At 31.4% G+C, this 9,800-nt stretch overlaps 1 long non-coding RNA gene across 1 annotated transcript; it reads left to right on the top strand.

Annotated features, from left to right (window-relative positions):
* The first annotated feature begins 4,245 nt into the window (after positions 1-4,245).
* LOC140037662 (uncharacterized) lies at positions 4,246-7,010 on the top strand. The gene is made up of 2 exons (XR_011841620.1): positions 4,246-4,922; positions 5,306-7,010. It is a non-coding gene; the product is annotated as an uncharacterized lncRNA (long non-coding RNA).
* Positions 7,011-9,800: the final 2,790 nt, after the last annotated feature.

The raw sequence follows: 9,800 nt of genomic DNA, 5'->3' as shown, positions 1-9,800 counted from the left end.
AGTAGCTGTCGAAGTCTCATGTCAGCTAAGTTGATCTTATGGTATAATTAGTCAGAAAAAAATAAAATTTGACTAGTCGCTTTAAATAAATGTATAAGTTAATTGAGAAGAATTACCTCCTTATGGATACATGGAGTTAGAGTGCCCTTCTGCCCAAATGCTCTAGGCTTACACAGTAAAAACATTACATCAATTAGGATTGGGAAAACATGCCTTAAACTTTGCAAATAAAAAGATTGTCAATCTTCCACTTAGTTACATGCTTATTAAACATTAGCCCTATTACCAATTTTGGAGTCATATCATCAATCAAACAGTGTATAAATTCATTTATACATTGCCCACTGTATTAATTAGACAACTCTGTAACTTCTTTACTCATTGTTTTCTTGCCATTTCTATCTTCCAATTAACCTTTAATTGCACATTAATTCATAGATACAATCACCCAATTTACGGAACAACCACTTGGATAGCAATTAAGCGTAACTAGATACGTATGCAAATTACCTTAAATTCCTTCATCCTATTAAATTCAAATGGTAATCTCTTGCTCCTCAGATTTCCCATAACATGCTTCATCATATTACATTCAACCCATGCAAACACAAAAAGATAAAAAACTTACAATGGAACTTAACTAAATCAAAGGCAAGCATAGGAAAGAAACTAAACAAAAACAAAAGGGAAAAGAACTTTTACTCTATCATGAGAAAGAGAAGCCATACCTTTTCAAAGGCATTTATGCTTCTCGACTGTTCAATTTGACGTTAGAATTTACTTTATTGTACTCACCCCTTTTGTGAAATCCACCCTTTTAATTGTATCATATTTACTTTATGTTACGCGCTTTTTTAATTTTATTTTATCTCATATTCAAGTCAAATTAAAAATTTACAAAGATGTTAATACTGGGGCCTAAATTGAAATCTTATAGAATGATATGCTATTTGCACATAAATTAAGAAAATATTTAAAAAAATTAAAAACAATATATGTAGAGTTATATAGGTATATGTTGTCTTTTATAGTAATAACAAGAATTAAGAGGGCTTACATTATAATTGTAGAGTGCTCTGGTAGGATCATTAGAACTTCAAAAAAAAAAAAACAATTAGTAGAACTTAAAAAAAAGGAATTAGTAGAACTTAATGAGGTATTAAGTGTATTATTAGGATGTCATAGTAGTATTAGTAGAATTTTATGGGCCAAAAAGAGTAATTATTAGGGTGTCATTTTATGATTATTGTAATTTATGTAGTAGAAGGGAAAATTAATAAAAGTATGCTAATAGAATTAGTAGTGAACATTAACAAATAAAATAATCTTGAAGAAAATTTGGCCTGAGAAATTCAAAACAAAAACTAGAAAAGGAGGCATCTAAAATATGCTTTGGTAAACTTTTACGGATTAAACTTATTTTCTAAAAAGTATATTTATTGAAGAGTGTATTTTGTGACAATCCAAAGTTTTCACCAAGCACCAATTGGGTAGATGACAAGTAACAAGAAAACTTGTTGTCAATACTATCTAGTGTATAGTGACATTAGTTTCTGAAATCGTCAAAGAAAAATTTCCTGCTAGCTTGCGCCAAGCTTTTTATGACAAGAAAGAAGTGACAAATCAATGTTGTCACTAACCATGAGCCTACTTGATCTCATCTGTGGTGACTTTAAATGTCATCACTAGAAGGGCATATATAGTAACAAGATTATTGCTGTCACTGCAAATCTTATCACTCAAAGTCATTTTCTTGTAGGACATTGTAATGTTCCTTGATAATATGTGATATCAATCTTAGTGCTTAAAATGTTTGCCCCTTGATATATTAGTTAAGGACAAGATTTTCTTCCTTTTCTTGTATATGACAGTTAGAGAGCAAAGCAGCGAGCTAGTGTCATTCTATTTGTAGTTAGAATGAGAATTTTAGTTGAGCTATTATTTGTTGATTCCTAACATTCCATTTCTGATTTTTGTGTCAATAAAAGAAGTCCATAATGTTTTCTTAGCATGTTTGTTAGTAGCTATAGTCTATCAGTACATGAGCTAACTCACAATAAAACCTTTAATATTGATATGTGAATAGTTTCTTGCATCCTTATTTCGGTCATAGACAAGGTCTGCCAATTGAGCCACATGGTGACCTGCAGGATAGGCAAATGATCTCGTGATAGAAAGAGAAACAAAAAGAGACTATTATATGGCTTTAGGTAGGGGTGTGCAAAATCGAAAAATTTCGATTTGCTGACCGAATTCGAATTGAATTCAGAATTTCGAATTCAGTAATTCGGAATGAAAATCAGAATATCCGATTTCGAATTAGTCGAATTCGGGTCGAATTCGGTAATGAGATTTTTCAAATCGGAAATTTCGATTTCGAATTCACAATTCAAAATCGAAATCGAAATCGGAATTCGAAATTCCTATTTCATTTTCAAATCTGTTTTTCATATATATATATAATATAACATTTATATTATAATAATTTTTATATTCATGAATTCGGTGAAATCGAAATTCCTATTTTGATTTCAATTTCGTTTTCACACATATATATAATATTTTTTTATATATATGTAAGACAATATTTATATAATAACAATAATCATTTTTATATTCATGAATTCGGTGAAATCGGAATTTACCGAATTCCGATTTGAATTCGGAACGAATTCGAATTTGGAATTAGTAAATTCGAAATCAAAATCGGTTGAAAATTCTGATACTAAAATTCCAAAAAATTTCGATTTCAAAGTTCCGAATTACCGATTTCGATTTTGATTCACACCCCTAGCTTTAGGAAGAAACAAAACTTGAGAAAGGAAAAAGAGAGAATAATAATTAGGAGTAGGCCTTAAATTACGTGCATAACTCTTCTAATATGTAGAAATCACGAGTCTTGAACTGTGGAAATCGCTCCAGCCAAGTATAAAGAAAAAGTGTAGGCATCCTCAGCTGAACATAATGAATAGCGATTGTGGCTTAATATATAGAGTACACTTATAGAAAATACATTTCATTAGATAGGTAAAAAAAAAAAAAACATATTCTACTTTGATGGACAGTGTTAGTTTACATGTAAACTCGTCATCTAGTTTTGTGAGATCAGAGGATGTGTTGGTGTATGAGAATGGAGCTCCAATTAGAGATTCCAAAAAAAGCAAATTGACATCTGTACAATAGATGTCTGTCCAATTAATATAATTACTATTTTTAGGAATTAAAAACAATCAAGAACAAGAGAGATTAACGTGATCACCTTTTAACCTTCTGAAAAGACTTTAGACTGTAAACGCCAAAATTTCATTTATTTGATTTTTAGCTTTATTTCTTATTAAATTCAATTTTAGCTTTATTCTTGTCTTGTTTTATTTTATTCTTATTTTAATTGAATAGATGATAGTTAATGTTCATTTTGTTTATTTTTATAAATTAAGTGTATCATTTTCATTTTTAAGGTATTTTTGCATTAAATTTTTAAAAAGGAAAAATCCTCACAAAAATTCAAAATTTGTCTTTAGCCCTTTTGGATTTAGTTTCTTTAAGATAAATGAAAATTGTGCAATAAGAATTAACATTTTTTTATCTATTTATTTATCTTGGTTACCTAAATTATTTTTAGAAAATATATAATAAATAAATAAAAATGAGAAGACAAGTGTACTAGGGGGATGGTAGCCAAGTAGAGCACATGCAATAGCGCAACGGATCTTCTGTCCCACACCCTGTGTCACTCTCTGTCCCATTTTTTATTATATTACTATTTCTCCTTCACAAACATCATGTTTTAATTCTTTTTTATTTCCTTAAGATTCAATAACTATTAATTGAGTAATACACAAAATTTAACAAACTCAAAAAATCAAAATACATAAAAAATGAGATTTTTTATGAATTTTCTGCTGTATTTTTTAATTTTCTATTATATATTAGTTTTTTGAAGCTGTTGTATTTATTTTTTACTCAATTAATAGTTATTGGATCATAAGAAAATAAAAAAGAATTGAAGCATGATGTTTGTGAAGGAAAAATAGCAATTTAATAAAAAGTGAAACAGAGAGTGGCACAGGGTGTGAGACAGAAGATCCGTTGTGATGCAATAGGGACAAATGTCCCTTTATTTCTTTGACAACACAACACCTAGAAGGTGAGGTGTTAGGACACTTGGGAAGCTTAGAAAAATTAGAAAAAAACAAAACAAAAAAATAAAAAAAGGAAGGCTTTGGCGGCTAGGGTTGAGGGGAGCAAGAAAAGAGGGCCGAGAGGAAAGGAACCAGGGGATTTTGGGGGGAGAAAGTCTGAATGGAAAAAGCTAGAAAAAACAAAGAAGAGGAGCGACGGGCTGGGGGAAAAACAGGGAACGAAGTGAAGAAAATGCAAGGGGCAAAGGAGAGAAAAAAAACCAAGGAAAAATCTGCAACATTGAGAGAGTGAGGTAGAGGACAGAAGAAAAAACAAGGGTTTTGGGGGAAAGGAAAAAAAAAAAGGAAAAACCGAAGGAGAAAAAGGGAGGAGCTTCGGGAAAGTTGGAAAGAAGGAAAAAACCAGAGAGCTAGAGGGAGAGCTTCGGCTGAGAAAAAGCCTGGGAAGGCTGGGAAAAGGAACAGGGGGGGTTCTTGGCGGCTGCAAAAAGGGAGAAAAACCAGAAAGAAAAGCTCGAGGCTGGAGAGGAAAAAGGCAAGAAAAAGTTGGAAAACGAGAGAGTGAGAGAGAGAAGGGAGAGCTTCGGGGCTGTGAAAAAAGAGAGGAAATCTGGAAGAAACAAGAAACTGGAAAAAGAAAGGAGCTTTGGACAAGACCTCAATTTGTTTGCTCCACCAGACTTACGAAGCTGCGAAAAGAAATTCCCTGCTCCGTGTCCATTGTTTCAGACGCAAGTTCTTGGTTTCCCCCACGTTGATTCAGTCTCCAACTACTTGCAGGTAACAAATACATCTTGATTTAGCCAACTCAACCCTTTCTATGAAGTTTGGTGAACCATCGCATGGGTTTTTCTCGGTTAATGCATATTTCATCTGTTAGTTCCTCCTTATGTGATCTCTTTTGATTCCAAGATCTGTGTTTTAATGGCTAAAAGATTCACTAAAAGAGCATTAGAAATGGTTAGATGTTAGATCTTGATGTCATGGTCACAGAGTTGTTGATTCTTGTTGATCCCCAGGTCCGGTCTTTTGTTTTCAAAAGTTAGAGTCAGTTTCTTTTGCGGTTTTCTTCATCCAAATCTTCTCTGTTCGGCTTTCCAGAACTGTGCATCATAGTTGAGATTCTTGTCAATTAAAATGGGTTTGAATTTTGTCGGTTTCAGATTGATGAAATAATGGGTTTTGTTTGAATATGAAAATGCATGTGTGGGATGAACCGCAAGTTCACAGCAGAAAATTTGCAGCAGAAAAAGCTTCGTCTAGGCTGCATTTTTTCGAATGAATGATCATGACTGTGGTTGACAATGACTGTGATTATACTTTGTGATGTTGTTGCGCTATTGATAGGCTTGGTGTCGGCTCCTTTGTTCATTTAACGAGTATCCGAAACTGTGAATCCAATTTAGAAGCCATGAACACCTCTTGTGTTTAGTAATCCGCATATGTAATCATCTCACTTCGTGTATATGAAGTCTGTATAGTTTTTTTACCAAGCAAGTTAAGTCTGTATAGTTGATAAAATAAAAAGTTGTACTTTTGGTCCACGTTTGTGTGTTTAATCTGGGTCTAAGAACTCTTGGGGATGTAAAGAATATGATTTGGGTTCGTGCAATGGGTTGTCTTAGCTTGAAAGTTTGATACTCGCTTGGATCTTGATTCCATCCGTGCGGCATGAAAACCCAGAAACTGGTGGAAAGTTTTTCTTGAATGAACGTAGAATTGCTAGCTTTTTCCTCATTCCATATTTTCCTCTCTCTTGTGTGCATAACATGGTATCTTGATGATGAGTTTATGAAATGTAATGAGAACTTGGTTTTTTCTCGCCGCATGAGGTTGCTGAGGTTTAAAAGCAAGAAAAGTTGCTGAAACTCTTCTTATTCGTAAGATGCATGCAAAAATTTCCAAAAATTACATTTCAGCCCCACAAGTTTCCCCTTATTTTACTATGACCTAGAAATCAGAAACATCAATCAATTTTGTCCCTTTAACATGTTGATTTTCTTTGATATGATTTAATGTGATTTTTGGATAGATTTATAGTGAATTTTAGGATGAAATTTGGAGGTTTAATAATTTTTGATAGATTTATAGTTTTGATTTGGATTTTAGTGAAATTTTGGGTATTTTTGTTTTTTAATTGTAACAAATGGTTTTTCATTTATTTTTGTGAATTTTAGTTTTGTTTTGGTAGACTTCATCTTAAGCCATTAATTTTACTTTATTTTAATTCTAGACCCTTAATATTAGTAATAATAATAAGTTGACCCCTCAAATTTCTTTAATTTTTTCAATTGGGTCCTTGTTTATTTAAATTTGTTGAATATGGGTTGTTTATTTTTATTTGAATGATTTGATTGATTCAATTTCGTGTTTATTTTCATTTTCTTGTGATTATTTGTTAATTAAAGTGATGCCTTGGCCTTTTTATTATTTTGGAGGGTAAATAAGGGAAACTCCATTTCATTATGTCACCAATTCAAGGGAGGTATACTCTATCATTTATTTTAATTTTATTTTATTTGATCCTATGTGATTTTATGTGTGTAATTGCATGATTTTTGAATGTTTTATTTTATTGTCATTTATTTATTTAGTCACTTTTATTTGTTTTGATTTTGTATATTTATTTTAATTTAATTTGTAATTATTTGGAAGGCAATTAAATGCCAAAATTGTAATAGTTAGGTTATTATTTTATTTCATTCTTTATCCTCTTTAGATTGTAGTTAGGGCCCCCAAATGTAATAATTAGGGTTTTATTTGCTTTATTTGCTTTATGTGTTTTGCATGTTTGTGTGTTACGTGTTACTCGTTTTCTTAGGGTCTTGCATCTAGATACCATAATTATATGCTATGTGTTTTATGTAACTTATGTATTTATTCGCTTTATTATGTTTTATATGATTTATTTGATTGTAATAAATGTATGACGTCATCACACTAGTCCAACGGTAGTTGTGTCACCTTTTTCCGATTCCACACTAGTTCAACGCTAATTGTGGCCCTTTGCTCCGATTTCTCGTTAGTCCAATGCTAATGAGAACTTATAGACATGAGTTAGTCCAACGCTAGACCCTTAGGGACTATTCACGCACTAGATCATGTGTGTGTGACAATCACTACATTTTCATGCATATTTTCTACTTTTTTAGGGTTTTTATCATTTTGCATGATATTTTCCTTATATGTATATCCCTTATTCCATATATTCCTTATATGTACATATCCCTTACCTCATATTTCCCATATATGTATATTCCTTATCCCTATGTGTGAAATATGACATTAGATTCGCATTTCATTTAAGAAAATTAGAACTAAGTTAGGTTATTTGCATGATTGGATAGGAGAAATACTCCTTGAATATGGGATATGAAACGAGTGTGGCTTTTATAGTTTTAGCACGCTTGTATTCCCTCTATTAAAGGAAAAATCTAATCACGAATCTTAGTTTCCAGCACCCATTATGATACATTTCTTTAGGTCATGTATATTTGTATAATTATTATTTTCTTTTCTTTTCGTCGAGTCTCATTCTTTGTAATTTTGTGACCTCTTCAAATAATCACTTTTGGACATCGCAATTAATGCAATTAGTACCAATTGAGCTTTGAAGAGACATATTGACCCTTCCGATAACCACTAGGTCCAGGTTCGCATCCATATAGTGAGATTCAAATGTGATAAATTTTTAGATTAAAATAAGAAAATTTTTTGACTAAATCACGCAACTAGCCTTGGTTAGGTTGAGAGGGTGTCTTGGATTTATTCTTGCCTTCCCTTTCTTCAAATGTGACTCCCGATCCTTTTCTTTTGATTTCGCAGACTTGGAGTCGTTTAAAAAGGCTTTTCTCTACTTTTTCTTTAAAAATTCATTTTTAATTGATTTGGTACACCTTAACTCAATACCAAGTGGCGACTCCTATTTTTCATTAAAACCCTTTTTAAACTATTATTTTGGATCAAAACCGTCGCACTTTTAAGTCTCATTTAGACCCATTTTTCTTTATTCATTTTTCTAAAAATCAAAAATTATTTTTCAATCAAAATTAATTCCAAATTCATTTCTTTATTCATTTTCTAATTAAAAAACTCATTTTTCAAACAAAAATTAATCAAAAATCCCTTTTTATAATCACATTATTTTTTCATTAAAAAATGGGACGCGACATAGACTTTCTACTTTTTAGTGGTAATGATGGGGGCTAAAGTGTATGTTACATAGTTTGTTTAGAAAGGATGGCATGAATAAAAGAAAAAATGCAGAAAGAAAACCTTTATTCGAGGAGTACTTGTTGAAGTCTAGACCATCTCCATTTGTGATAATTTTGAGAGTATTTGCGGAAACAGTAAATACTCTAGTGTGGATCTTATTTCAAACACCATAGCAAAGATAATAAAATGACAAATAACTTGTCTACTAAGCCATACATGCTCATTACTGCATGAATAATTCGAAAACAATATCTATTCAATCACTATTTGACATTTCTAATAGTAGTCCGACTCTACTAATCTCAATCACCATCAGTTTCAATAAATTCGTAAACGTACTCACCCTATGCATAAAAATGTTAAAGTCATGGGGTGAGCATCACTATGCTCACTATGTAAAACTTGCCGCCCTTATTGGACCAAGTATGTTGTTAGTGTAAAGATTTTTTGCACAAGTAGTTTAGATCATGCCATATAATACGAATTCAAATTATGCTATGTGGGATACATCCAAGGCTATTAGAGTAAAAAATCACTACACTGTTAGTGCATAAAAAGTTAATTGACATATATATTTGCAAATATATATTCACATAAGCATATAAATTATATCAAGAAAAACCCTTCTTTCCACATTGATATAACATATAAATCTCAAATTATTAATCCTCAAATTCTGCATTGATATAACATATAAATCTCAAATTATTAATCCTCAAATTCTTTCAGCATAATTAAGATTGATCATGCTTGAAGACAGACATCCTAGTTTAAGATTCGTATTAATTTGCATGGGCAAATTTAATTTGGCAATGATTGCAATTTTACTTATTTCTTGGACCAAAAAATAGATACAATAAGAGATTGTGAACGCCTAACACATTCTTTTGTTTCCCGTCAATATTAGATTCATATATGTTAGGTAAAGATTCAATGTGGATTGTTTCCATTCAACCAGTTGCTCATGCACAAGACTAATCAATGTCATGTTCCTTCCTTCCTATATTATTTTTTAGACTAGTCACAGACCAATTAAATCATTTACCATAGATGTATACATTCACATGAATTACCATTAGCATGAGCTATCTCGAGAATCTGCTAATCATGCAATATGAACCCAACTAATGTATCTTGTAAAGGTCCCAGAGAATTATAATGAATCAGCGCATCTTTTATTATTGATCAAGTTTATATTGCTCGACATGCTCTCAACCGGCAATGATTAATATAATAGCAAGTCAAAAGATCAATAGTTGTGTATTGTTGATCTATGATGTTTTTAATAAAATTTAGAATATATAAGTTTATAACCTATTACTGCCAGACTAGATTCATTTGTAAAATCATACTAAGGGTCGAAGTTAATTGTGAATGTATAAAACTTGATTATAAAGAACTTAAGATGGTAAAATTGAACTGCTTACTTGGTTGACGGATTTA

Source organism: Coffea arabica, chromosome 3c, assembly GCF_036785885.1.
Source record: "Coffea arabica cultivar ET-39 chromosome 3c, Coffea Arabica ET-39 HiFi, whole genome shotgun sequence".
NCBI classification, from domain to species: Eukaryota; Viridiplantae; Streptophyta; class Magnoliopsida; order Gentianales; family Rubiaceae; genus Coffea; species Coffea arabica.
Note: the sequence above shows the minus strand (reverse complement) of the source record. Positions and strands in the feature narration are given on the sequence as shown.